Raw genomic sequence first — 13630 nt, 5'->3', positions numbered from 1 at the left:
AATGACGCTGATGACGCAAACATATTTGTCATTGTTTATGTATATATATATCTGTTTCATGACGACAACTTCCATCTGCTTTTATCGATCTTGAAGTTATATCTGTTTACCTTTAAGATTTTGAAGGAAAACGATATTTTAATGGTCCCAAGAGACCAACCTTTGACCAAGAAGCGTCGATATCAAAGATAAGTGCGTCAGAAAAGCAATTAGTGTTTCAGAATGATGAGATTTTATATTTCATGGGAAAAATAACCAGATGACTGTAAAAATTTGTTAAAACTAGTAAAATTGGTATAATTGGTCACCTATAAAAATAATATTTAGAAAGGTTACTTATATAAGCAATTTTTAAAAAAGCCTCGTTTTCAACATTACTTATATAGGTAATTTTAAAAGTTACTTGTTTAAGTGATGCACCTGACTGTATAGCATATGATATATTTTTACTAAATGGACCTCTAATTATTCACACTTACTTCGTACATAGTTCGTACACACTGAGGTAAATGCACGTTAGGTGAATATCCAGTCATATTCTAATTTGAATTTAATAAATTAATCACAGAAAAAAGTAGATCTACGGAAATTTCCAAAGACACAACATCCGCAATACTACAGGCAATGAAAGGAGCAACTATAGAAGTTAAAGGGTCCATACCATGATACGGTGTTAATCCCAAAGTGTAGAAAAGTTTGAACTTCAACCGACATTATTTGTTGAAATTTTGTTTGAACAGTACTTCAGCGACACGCTATTTATCCATATCTTTTGCACACTATGTTTCATGCAACTGATAAAGATTAAAAGAAAATGACATTTTATTCAGGTGTAAAAGTAGTTGACAACTATCAAAATTCAAGACATTTTATAATTATTTTAAATTTTTTTTTCAGGTACATATAATGTTAGATAAATATATTTCGTGACATAATTATTTTTAAAACATACGATAAAACATCTTATTCACAATTACCTATTTCAGCTAATTTAACTACTTTATTTAAGTTTATTTATACAGTTGTGCATCTTTCATTTAATTTCCTTTACTATTAAAATGACCCAAGATTGAAATAGAACTCAAAATGAAATTGTTTGAAAATTTATCTATCGAACAAAGCACACGAAGCAGATATCAGCCAATTGATATAATATTTTTCTGCATTTTGTACATGCATGTATATATATGCATCTTTCTTTCAGTTGCTACCTTGATGTTTCTCACAATAAGCTTCCTTGGCAGCAGATTTTGTATTTTGTACTGACTTCCCCTTTATGAATTTGCCTTGGAGTATTTTTAATGGTTTTTCTAATGAAATCAAATTGGACGAACTATTTTTGTTCTGTTTTCCTTATCTCAAACCACGGAATGCAATTCAGCCACACACTTAAATTCTTCTCTGTGACGTGAAGTTGTATTATTGCATATTGTATTTGTTTTCAGTCGATCAAGTAGGTCTAGTTCGTATATAAGATTGCAAGTTTAAAGTTACTATACATTGCCATGTACACATGATTTATTTGTTTTACACAGTCTTGATTTGGAAGAAAAATACAAATAATAACTCTAATTAATAGAATTCTATATCAAATTCTTGTAATGGTTAGAAAATACATCAAATAACCGCATTAAAATGTAGTCTATTTTATGAAATATGAATGTGACGTCAGATCATGTGGCGTTGATACATTCGTTTGACGCATAGTCCTTTATTCTTTTGTGGTGTGCTGGTGTACTGTTGTAAATTTATGTAAGGTGTAGTCTGTTATCTACATGTTTTAATGTACTATTATATTATTTATTTAAGGTTGCATTTCTGTAAATAATGACAATGCAATTTCCCATAGGAACTCCTTTTACGGCTAAAACTGTACTATTTGTACTATGAAGTTTTGAAAAAAAATCTTATCCTAGAATTGAAAGTTCATATGCACTAAAAAAAAAATTCAAAGGTCAAAATATAGGGCTGTGCGGCATATTTTCAACGTTTATATGCCCTGAACTTTTCAGAGTTTAAACGAACACTAATTTTCTTAACTACCCCTACCTCGAATAGAGGGTTACCACAGATTTCAATGTAAACAATATGTATATTTACTGGTAACATTCCCAAGTTATGTCTTTATGAGAACACAGAGAGCATAACTGGGAACCAGTATGTAAACAAAATTAATTTTCTATGAATATTCTAAATTTCCCCAAAAGAGGGGTGGTTTGAAAAACAGCTGTATTTACAAAGTGCAACCTTAAGTATACCTCTGTCCCGAGTATTGCGTTTATTTGAACTGTATACCTGTCACGTTATGTTGTCATTTTAGCGTTGTTCTGTTAACACTGCCATACTAACGGGAGGTTTGGCGAACCATCAAACAAGGTTCAATCCACCATTTTGTCCTAAAATATCCTGTACCAAGTCTCGAATGTGGCATTTGTTATTAAATAGTCCGTTTCTTATGTTGGCATTTGAAGCAGTTTAGTGTTTTTAGTGTTTCTATTGTTTCTCTAATAATTGATGTGTTTCCTCGGTTTTGATTTGTGACCCGGATTTGTTTTCGCTAAATTGATTTATGGCTTTTGAACTACACTACTGTTGTCTTTATGTTATATTTGTGATACCCAGAGATATATAAACCCAAAACTAAGTTTAATATGATTTTTTATCATTTTGTTCGTGTTTTTTAATTTATCCCTTTGAACATTGTAGTCGCAATTTTAGATTGATAAACTGGATTTTCACAAAATTTGGACAGAAGCTTCTTACAATCAAAAGATAATATTGAGTGGAATATTTAAATATTTTTTTCCCCTCATATTTGTTGAGCCTGCGAATAACTGCAAAAGTAAGCGAGACACTGGGTTCCGAGGAACCCTTACGAATTTGTATAATGAAAATCATATGTACAATTTTCAAAAAGAACTTTGTACTTTGGAAGGTATTGTATTTTATTTTCTTCGACAGAAAGAAAGAAATTGAAATTGAATACAACGTAAAGGAATTATTTCAGAATTCGTTTTACTTTCGCGTGATAACAGCAATTTTATCACTACAAACCCTTATTACAATGGTGTACTTCTTAGTCATTACTCTCTCTCAAGAAAATCCTGATATTATAGGAGGTCCTTTGAATTAGTCCTGGAGATATATATAATATGCATGAGCTACAGGAATACACTTACATAAAGACGGTAAGTCTACAATGGAGAAACTTGTATTTTATTTAACAATGGATGATTCAGACAAAAGGTCAATGACAACGGACATATGCCAGACAGTTACTCAAGCCTTAAATGCATCTGTATATAAGATTTGAAATCTACTCTTAATTCTGATATATTATGTTTGTTCATTAACATTATTATCTAATCATCAATCCGAATAAGATTTATTTCAATCAAGTCAGGGAAGGAATATCCATATTATTGTCCGAAAACCATCGGATGATTTTATTACCCCACAAACGGTCGGGCGGACAAGTGATTACTCCATGCTCTTGATATTTTTTTCAGAAATGAAAAATTAGATGAAAAGACAATCAATATTCCATAAAAATCTATATAGAAAGCTAAAGACTGATCAACCCACAATCCATAGGTATAACAATAAGCTATATCTGATTTCACTAATTAAGAATCGTTTCTGTGCATGTAGAGAATATATTCTGATGTTTTGGATTTATTTACAAAGCAAACACCTACTTAAATGAGGATAATAGTTGACACCTTTTTTGTGCGAATCACGTACATATCAAGCAATTGCACATGTTACAGTATCGACTGCTGTATGACGTGCATAATCGATCAAACTCTTATTATGATAAACTTGTGGTAATGCGCATATTGATAAATCATCTTTCATTTATCATAATTGTAATGATAGAATAGTTCTATGACGTTTAACATGATTTGAAATTCTGACCTGTAACAGAAATCCACCAGTTGAGAAGATAATCTAATTATCAGTTAAAATTAAATGTACAATGGGAGACAGAACAGTTTTAATATAGATATAAATTAATTAATTTATTGATTTTTAACAATAGAGGATATATTTTTTTTTTTATCAAAAATGAAAACAACATTTTTTTAAACTTCATTCGTCAGAATCGGTATTCCACACCAGAAACGTTCAAAACTAAATGAAGAACCGAACCGTTGAAGAGCTTCATGACTACAAATAATATAATTAATGAATGTCATGTATCTGAAGGGCTTCCCTTCACCACGAATGTATTTTTTTTTAAACGAAGGATATAAAGACATCGAAACGAATAAAGAGTGGTATATTTGCTGAAAAAATAGTAACACAAATAATATCCAAATCAAATCAAAGTCAATATTGACTGAGGGAATTGGAATCATAGTTTTTATACTTTTTAAATTAATAAACTCACAATTTGGACATGTTTGTTATAAATGATGTCGATACGAAGCACCAATAACTGAGATCACTGTTACCCGAAGACTAAAAGCACATTAGCAACGGTATCGAATACAATACTTTAAAGAAGTAAATATAACACTTTATTAATTGTTAATGTCCGAAGTTCTTTTCTGGATTATACCTTCTTCAGTTACCCTCGAAGCTAAATATTGGAAACCAACAATTTAGACTGTTAAAACCAATGAAGAGCTATATGATCAACGGTATCATAAAAATAAAAGCCCAATTGACCTAAGATGAACTTTGAATCAATGCGATTTTTCTTGATAATTCTTTAATTTATATTCGGAGATTAGTGATTTACGTTTCACCATCAGTGTTAATATATTTCTGTAACATTGTGTAATTAGATTTTTGTAACTTTGCCGTATCAGCGGTAGATTTGGATAGCCATAAAACCAGATTCAATCAACTATTTTTCTTATGGTATGTCATGTCCCAACTGAGGAGTACGGTATCTATTAATATAAAGTCAGTTTCTCTGTATGTTGGTGTTTGTTTGTGTTGCAGTTCAGTGTTTTTATTATTCTGTTTTCCTCTTTAATATAGTTGATGTGTTTTCCTCGGTTTTAGCTTGTAACCCGGATTTGCGCGTAATCAATTTATGACTACAAGTATTAGACTGCAGTACACTACTGTTGCATTTATTTATAAGAAGTTTATATGAAACCTAGACACAAAAACGTTCTGCAGCTCTACATTTTTAATGAAGAAAGCATAGTAAATAACTGTTGTCATTGTTCCAGTTGTGCTATACAGCTCTCGTTGTCAATATCTTGTTTTTGTATTTTATTTGTGCTGATTTGCCGATATGTTAGGCGTTTCAACATTGAAGCTCCTCATATCATTTTAATTCAAGTACATGTATTTAAATTTTAATCGGTTTCGTGTAATCTTATTTGAACACACAAGGACGAAACAAAAGATTAGGGAGCTGCATAGTGTTAGCTGTTGGTTACACATATGATTGTTCTCCAATTTATTTAAAGAAAATGCCAAAAATCTACAATGGAATAAACATGATAAAGGGAATCACATGTTTTGTTCATTTTCTGTTTGACGAATCTAAGTAAAGTAAATAAATAGAAAAATACCAATTTGAACTTCATTACATCAGTGTTAAACAATTATTACACACTGAAACAGGTACTGAAGTGATTAGCCGTAACCACGCACCTGTTAATAGTGTATAGCTATTAAATAAGGCTTTGTTCATTAACTACGATTCGTTTATGTGGATAATGATCTAACATGTGGATAATAGCCTAATATTTTATACGAGGGCATTTATACAAATAGCGAGAATCGTCCACACGTTTCCGCGTTCATTAAACGTATACAAAACACACAACTGTTAAATGGTATCCCCTGTTGTATTGTCAACATTTCACACATTTGTTCAAATGTGGGAACGTGCAGAACAACACATTGCAAAGTCGCGCTAGGGTATTTTAAAAACACCATCTTAAGCTGGGGTCACATATTCTCGATATTTACTGCCGTCCTTGACAGGACCATTCCCGATTAGAATTTGTCAAAAGTCTGATCAAGATCCTGTGAATCGTGGATGGACATTCAAACTCAAAATCAAAATTTGTAAAAAAAAAAAAAAATAACCACGAAAACAATCAGATATTGTTCATCCGTTTCCAAGCGAACTTGTCCCGATAATTCCGTTCTAAATCCGAATTTAATTCGATTTGTATCTTTCGCATGATAAAAAGACAATAACAATCAGAACCAAGGAGTAAACAAAGACTAAAAAAACCAAAGGACATTTACATCAACAGTTATAAATAATAATTAAGAAACAACACGAACGAGTGAAATCAGGTGCTCCGGAAGAATAAGCATTTCCTGCACCCTATACGACACCCGTCGTGTTATTTCTTTGTTTAGTTCGGTAATGATGGAAGGTTATTATGACTGAGGAAGAATATCAGATATGATTTCTGACACACTTTTGTCATAATGGCCAATCAGCACATGAAAGTGTCTTGAGTGATGACCTTAATTTGATTGATTCATAGCCCTATCTTAGCAACTGTTGAGAAAGCAGTACTCCTCGTTCAACAAAATCAACGTACTTTGAGCTAGCTCTAGAGTAACGTATCAATTGAGACACATAAACTCCATATGCTGGTGCCGCTGGGATGTTGCTACACAGAAATGGAAAATTCGACCGAGTCTGTCACGACTGCGTCCCGATTCTACCGAATGTAATCCGACATAGATTAGACAGTGACCAGACAGTGAACCGACGCTGATGGAAGTTATCCGTTAGAAAACTGTCGCCATATTCGGGATGATCAGGTACTGTCGGAACGTAATCATATCACGGTCTGCTATGGCTTTGTCTTTTCTCAGTCGTGATGTATTCTGTAATTGTTGGGACTCTGACGTGGGTATCGTTGACGAATTTCGTATTAATAATGGGACTGTTCCGGAAAGGGTTCGGCAAAGACGGTTCGCAATTGAAAAGATCTGGATACAATCTGGACTCAATCGGCAGAAAAACAGCAATGAAAAATGACTCCAGATCAATCCCGTTCCACAGGACACCGGTCAGAACACACAGGACATTGTTAGGACTTTGATCCGATACAGCAGATACTGTCACAACATAGTCATGCTTGAAATTACCAAATGATAATATCACATCTCTACCACTTTTATCATTCATTTTTTTTTATTATTTCATCTTAATTTGACAAATAAAAGGAGCAAGTGTATTGAGGATGGTATCACATAGCATCACACGAAATAAAACCAAAATGGATAACGCGTACTTTCAAAGTTGAAATGAAACGGTAAACGGTTACGACATGTCATGTTAATGGTTTCATTTTGTTTATCCGTGCTGCTATCGCTAACGTATATTCCCGATAGAGTTTTAATATTGATGATTATTATTTTCATGAGAACACATAGTTTGGAAATATGATAAATGTTTAAAAAAAATATTCTATAACCTTTCGATCTTTTTTTTTTACATTGGGGATAGTACGATCATATTTCGACCTTTGGCTTTATACATGTAGCTTTCGCATTAACGAAGTTTTATGATTTGGAAAGTGCCCTATTAAAATTTGAAATAAAAGTTTTCTTTCATTTGGGAGGTAACGAAAAATAAAATGAATGACTCCGATCTCATAGAAAAAATAAACACAATTGGAAATACAAAATTCCCTTTTTTAACAACATTATAATTTTATTCATCAAATATTGCTTCATACAAAAACTATCAAGAATCCAAACTTCTCTTAACGTACCCTGTTAGTTACACTCCACTGACTATCAAGGGATAAATCAGCTGATTAGATTCATTGACCTATAATACATTTTGTTAAGTTAACAATAGAATAACAATACTATAAAATTATTGATTTGTTATGGTTTTTTTTTTAATCTTTAATAACATTGGACTTGTTATCTTATCTCTATTTGTGTCTATAAAGTAAAATAATTCTTACAAGAAACGTTGTATTAGATATGCTCCCAAATATTAAAAATAAACTCAACATAGATATCCGGATTGCACCAGACTCTTGTTTCAACTTTAAAAGTCTCATCAGTGACGCTCGAATAAAAAGTTTAAAAATCCAAATAAAATGCAAAGTTGAAGATCAGCGAGGACCACAATTCAAAAATAAGGTAACAGTAGTATACCGCTGTTTGAAATTTTTGTTTACCAAATTTTACTCAAAGTATCAACTATGTTGCTATAGGAATCATGTTTTCTTATAATACTTAAATGACGACCATTGACGTAGATTCGTGCAAGAAGCGTCCAAATTACATAAACAAAACATGAATAGTACGTGACTGTGGAAACAGAGGTTCGAAAAGAACTATATACAAGCTGCTAAACTTGGTAATATTGTTATATTTTCACAATTTGTAATCCTTTTGGTTGACCGTTACGGAATATCTGTTATAAAGGTGACATTGGATATGTTCCTTATGACGAAAATACATTCCTGTTCCCTTTTCATGAATGTGACCTACCGAATTAAGACTTTTTACCTTTATTTGTGACATTTTTACCTATTGTGTCTGTTTGTTTTGTTCACGCATTATTATCATTATTATCAAATTTGATGCGACTGTTGTACAAGTGAGAGGTTTAGCGCTATAAAACCAGATTCAATCCACCATTTTCTACATTTGAAAATGCCTGTACCAAGTCAGGAATATAACAGTTCTTGTCCAATCGTTTTTAATGTGTTTTGTCATTTGATTTTGCCATGTGATTATGGACTTTCCGATTGGATTTTCCTCTGAGTTCAGTATTTTTGTGATTTTACTTTTTACATGCATTTCTAAAATCCCGCCAATAACCCTTTGTACTTTCCCCTTTTTTCACAGAAATAAAAACTACGGAAAAAGATGTGTAATTGATGCGACTCTCATACAAGTGAGAAGTTTAAATAGCTATAAAACTAGGTGTTACTAAACCATTTTCTACATAAGAAAATGTCTGTACCAAGTCAAAAATATGACAGTTGTTAACCATTTGTTTGATGTGTTTGGTTTTTGATTTAACCATTTGATTAGGGCTTTCCGTTTTCAATTTTTCTTGGAGACCCATCAGGTACGCACAAATCAAAACGTTATAGGTCAAATACATTACGAAGTTGAAAATAATCATACACGATTATCATTTTGGTTTGACTTTTTAACTGTTTTGATATGAGCGTCACTGATGAGTCTTATGTAGACGAAACGCGCGTCAAGCGTATTTAATTATAATCCTGGTACCCTTAACTATCATATTCTACTAAGAAAGGAAAACCACATACCAAAGTAAACGATCTAGTGGTCGAAGAACTATGGTGTAATTGCCAGTAATGGTGAAAATTACGTCGTACTTAGCGAAGCGATTTTATCCCTCCTCTAAAGAAGGATTATTTGAGATAAAAAAAAAAGAGGCATACAAAATCTACACCACCCTAAGTACGCCACTGACAAGAGACTTCTACTTCTTTCAGTGAGGTACGTACAATAACAATTCAACCGATGTTAGAAATCCTGCTGAGGTTTTATTTCTATAAAGAACAAAGGAAAAAAGACGAAGAACGTATTATTTCTTTGAACGTGTTGAAAGCTTTCATAACGTTTCCTTTGTAAAACAAACATTGACATTGAAAGCTGGTTCATTAAGGAAGTCGATCTTAATTTATCGTAAAAGATCATAAGCTCTGTAATGTGATCAAAAGTACAACTTCAATAAAAGACATACAGTTTCTGCATACAGTTTCTGTATACATTTTCTTTAATTTTTCATTCATTAACAAAAATACACAAAATGTAGAGTGACAATAGACCATTTTCGAGTATGTTTTTCGCCGGAAAAAGCTCGTCCATTATGCGCGCCTTTATGACGTCTTTTACCAGATAGAGGGGATAGCCTTATCCTTGCACAATTAACGTACATCAAGCGTCTTAGTGATCGTCATTGTTCAGGATCAACTAGAAATACTCCTTGTTCTGTAGGTACTTTATCACAATTGCCTAATGACAGCAGTGCTGATTGTCAATTATGAGAAATTCAATTTGCCGAATAATTCGTACAATATAGCATTATAGTTTTCCAACCACTCGCACAACATTGGAACTATATTCAAAAATAACTGTCTCTGACTTACTGTAACATGTATGACATTAACTACAGTGTTCGCTTTTACATACAGCACGAAAATAATCATCAAATATAGTATGCGTCTTTTTTATATACGTTTTGATGACGTGTATGACGCAAACATAATTGCCATTGTTTATGTATATGTATATATTTATGTCATGTTGGCAACTTTCATCTGCCTTAATCAATCTATAAGTTAAATCATAATTACCTACATAATTAAATTTTGATCCTATTACATGTTATAGCTTATATAATGAACCTCTAATTATTCACACTTATTAAAGAACTTAGTTCGCACGTACTTAGGTAAATGCGCTTTAGGTTAATGTTCAGTCATTTTTTAATTACAAGGTTAATCGATTGGTCAATCAACAAAAAGTAGATCTACGGAAATTTTCAACGACACATCATCCGCAATATTACAGGCAATGAAAGGAGCAACATTGTAAATTAAAGGGTCCATACCATGATACACTCTCAACAACCAAATGTAGAAAGGTTTGGGAATGAATTTCAACACATATTTTTTGGTCCAAATTTTGTTTGAACAATACTTCAGCGCCACAATATTTATCAACATCTTTTGCACAATATGTGTATGTGTCATGCAACTGATAAGGATTTGAAAAAAAAATGTGTATTCAAGTGAAAAAATAGTACACAATTATCAAAATTGTTTAAATTTTTTTTTTATGTACTTATAATGATTTATTTTTAAAGCATACGATAACACATCCCATTCAAAACTACCTATTTTAGCTAATATAACTTTTTTATATCAGTTTTTACAGTTGTGCGTCTTTCATTTGATTTCCTTTATTAATAAAATGACCTAAGATTTAAATACAACTAAAATTGAAATTTTTAAAAATTTCACTTATCGAGTAGAGGAGAAATAATATACATCAATTTTTACCAGATTCTTTCTTCATTGTTTACATGTATATAAATATCATTCTTTAATTGCTACCTTGATGCTTCTCACGATACGCCTCAATGGTAGCTGATTTTGAAAGTTTTAATTTGGTTCCTCTTTTTGAATTTGCCTTTGAATTCAGTATTTTTGTTACGGTTTATCTCAATTGGGTCAAATTGGACTAACTATTTTGTTCTGTTTCCATCTTCACTTTCAAAACCACAGAATGCAATTCAGCGACACATGTCGATTCTCCTCTGTGAAGTAGTGTTGTATTATTGCATTTAGTATATTTTAACACTCATTCCCCCAAAACGTGTCCGATTACCCCAAACGTGTCCACATGACGTAAACGCCTAAACGAATCCATTTTTTTTTAATAAACACCCGAACGTGCCCAATCACCTCAAACGTAGAAACTATATTTATGAAACAGTAAGAATCTATAAACAAGGAAAGCAGATACATACTGAAATCAGTCATTTCCAATGCTGTATGTTGTAATGTCTAATTAGTGAAGGGAAGCTGATATAATACACTAACCCAGTGACTTTGTCAGGTTTAACCGTGCTTGTTTTAGTCAGTTTTTTCTATATAAAAAGCCTTTTTTTATTCAAAATCATATGAACAATTTTTCAAAAAGATTACTTTGTTCTTTGAAGGTATCGTGTTTTATTTCGTATGACAGAAAGAAAGAACTTGAAATTGATTACAACGTTAGTGAACTATTTCAGCATTCATTTTACATTCCACGGGATAACAGCAACTTTACCATTACGAACCATTATTGCAATGCATTACTTCTGAGTAAATTCTGATATGATAGAAAGTCCTGTTATATTGTACCAAGCAGAGATCTATAATACTAAAATTACGAGGTCCAATTTGTTAGCCGTCATCACGTAAAAACGACGAATCAAAAAATTCAACTTTATATATAACTAATATATATATAGTACAAAGGTGTAGATTAAAAATTACACCACTCCAGGCCCTTTTGTTTTCCACGTAATTAATATTGCCAATAATTAAGAAGTTCCTGGTCGAGTCCGATACCGATACCAATAGTATATTCACCTGTTACCTATTACCTTATCTGTACGTTCCGCATCTGACAGGCGCACCAACACACGGTGTATTCAGGATTAATATACTATATACATGGGTCATAATCACAGGGTTGACACTACTAAATTGTCAAATTGTTACCTATTGTAGTATTTTAATCAGTAAGACTTTCTAAGATAACAATACGAATACTAAAAATCTGGACTAAAAATAAGGCGTATAGGTACAGTTTTCAATTTGTTAGCGGGCATGACGTAAAACAGCGAATCAAAGAATTCAACTTTATTTATAACTAATATAGGACAATGCTGTTGATTAAAAAATACTCAATTCCAGGACCTTTTGTTTTCCAAATAATTAATATTACCAATAATTGATAAGTTCCAGTTCGACGGGCTCAAACAGAAAGATTTGGAAGCAGAGAAATATGTGTATCTTATAATCGGCATGACTTTATCAGATGACAATACTAATACTAAAATAAGGCTTGTGCATAGTTATATACTTTAATTTAGTCACGGACCCGCGATATCACGGGTGTGTTCTAGTATATACTAAATATGCATGAGCTACAGGAATACATTTACATAAAAATGGTAAATCAACAAGGAAGAATTTTTAAAGCAATTGTTGAACCATACAAAAGGTTAATACCATCGGATATATGCCAGACAGTAACTAAAGCCTGTAATACATTTGTACATCTGTATATCAGAGTTGAATTAACAAGGTACTCTAAATTTTGGTATGAAAAGCTGTATACAAATATTCATTGCCGTCTTTTCCCATCTCTATGTTTTTAATTTAAACATCATGATTTAATCTTCAATCTGTATAAGTATCATTCCAATCAAGTCAGTTAGGAATATCCATGTAATAGACTATTTTAACATTATCGACTTTTGACTCTGGATTACATATTTTCCAACAGGTCACCTTATGTGTGGTAGGACATACTAGTACTCTGTCTAGTTAGAGCACCTCAAAAAAGTAAAATCAAACACATAATCGGCGGAATTAGGGGTGAAAGCTTACTGTTTTCCGAATGATTTTTGTCGTGTACCGAAAACGTACAACAGTACATTTCCCCTCTAAATTGTACCGGTTGTAAGCTTTTCTTAAAGTTGCGCTTAATTGACCGAATACGAGGATGTCCTACCACAGAAAAGGATAGATGTAGAAAAATATAAATTCCGGAGTCAAAAGTCGGTAATATGAAAATAGTCTAGTGTCCGAAAACCATCGAGGGCCATTAAATCACAAACGGGCTAGTGATTACTCGATGCTCTCGATAATTTATTCAAGAAAATAGAAACAAACAAAAGTCAACAAAAAACTACATAGACAACTTAAAACTGAGCAATCCATGATCCGTACAAAACGAAGGATAGCCAAAGTGATTACTACGTACCTTCGATAATATTTTCAGGGAGGATAGAAATACAATAGATGAAAAGACAATAGTAAACAAAATCTACATAAACAGCTGAAGACTGAGCAACCCACGATTCTTTAGTATAACAATAAGCTAGATATGACTACTCTAATTACGAACC

This window comes from Mytilus galloprovincialis, chromosome 5, assembly GCF_965363235.1.
Source record: "Mytilus galloprovincialis chromosome 5, xbMytGall1.hap1.1, whole genome shotgun sequence".
Classification (NCBI taxonomy): domain Eukaryota; kingdom Metazoa; phylum Mollusca; class Bivalvia; order Mytilida; family Mytilidae; genus Mytilus; species Mytilus galloprovincialis.
The sequence above is the reverse complement of the archived record's forward strand: the minus strand, read 5'-3'. Positions refer to the sequence as shown.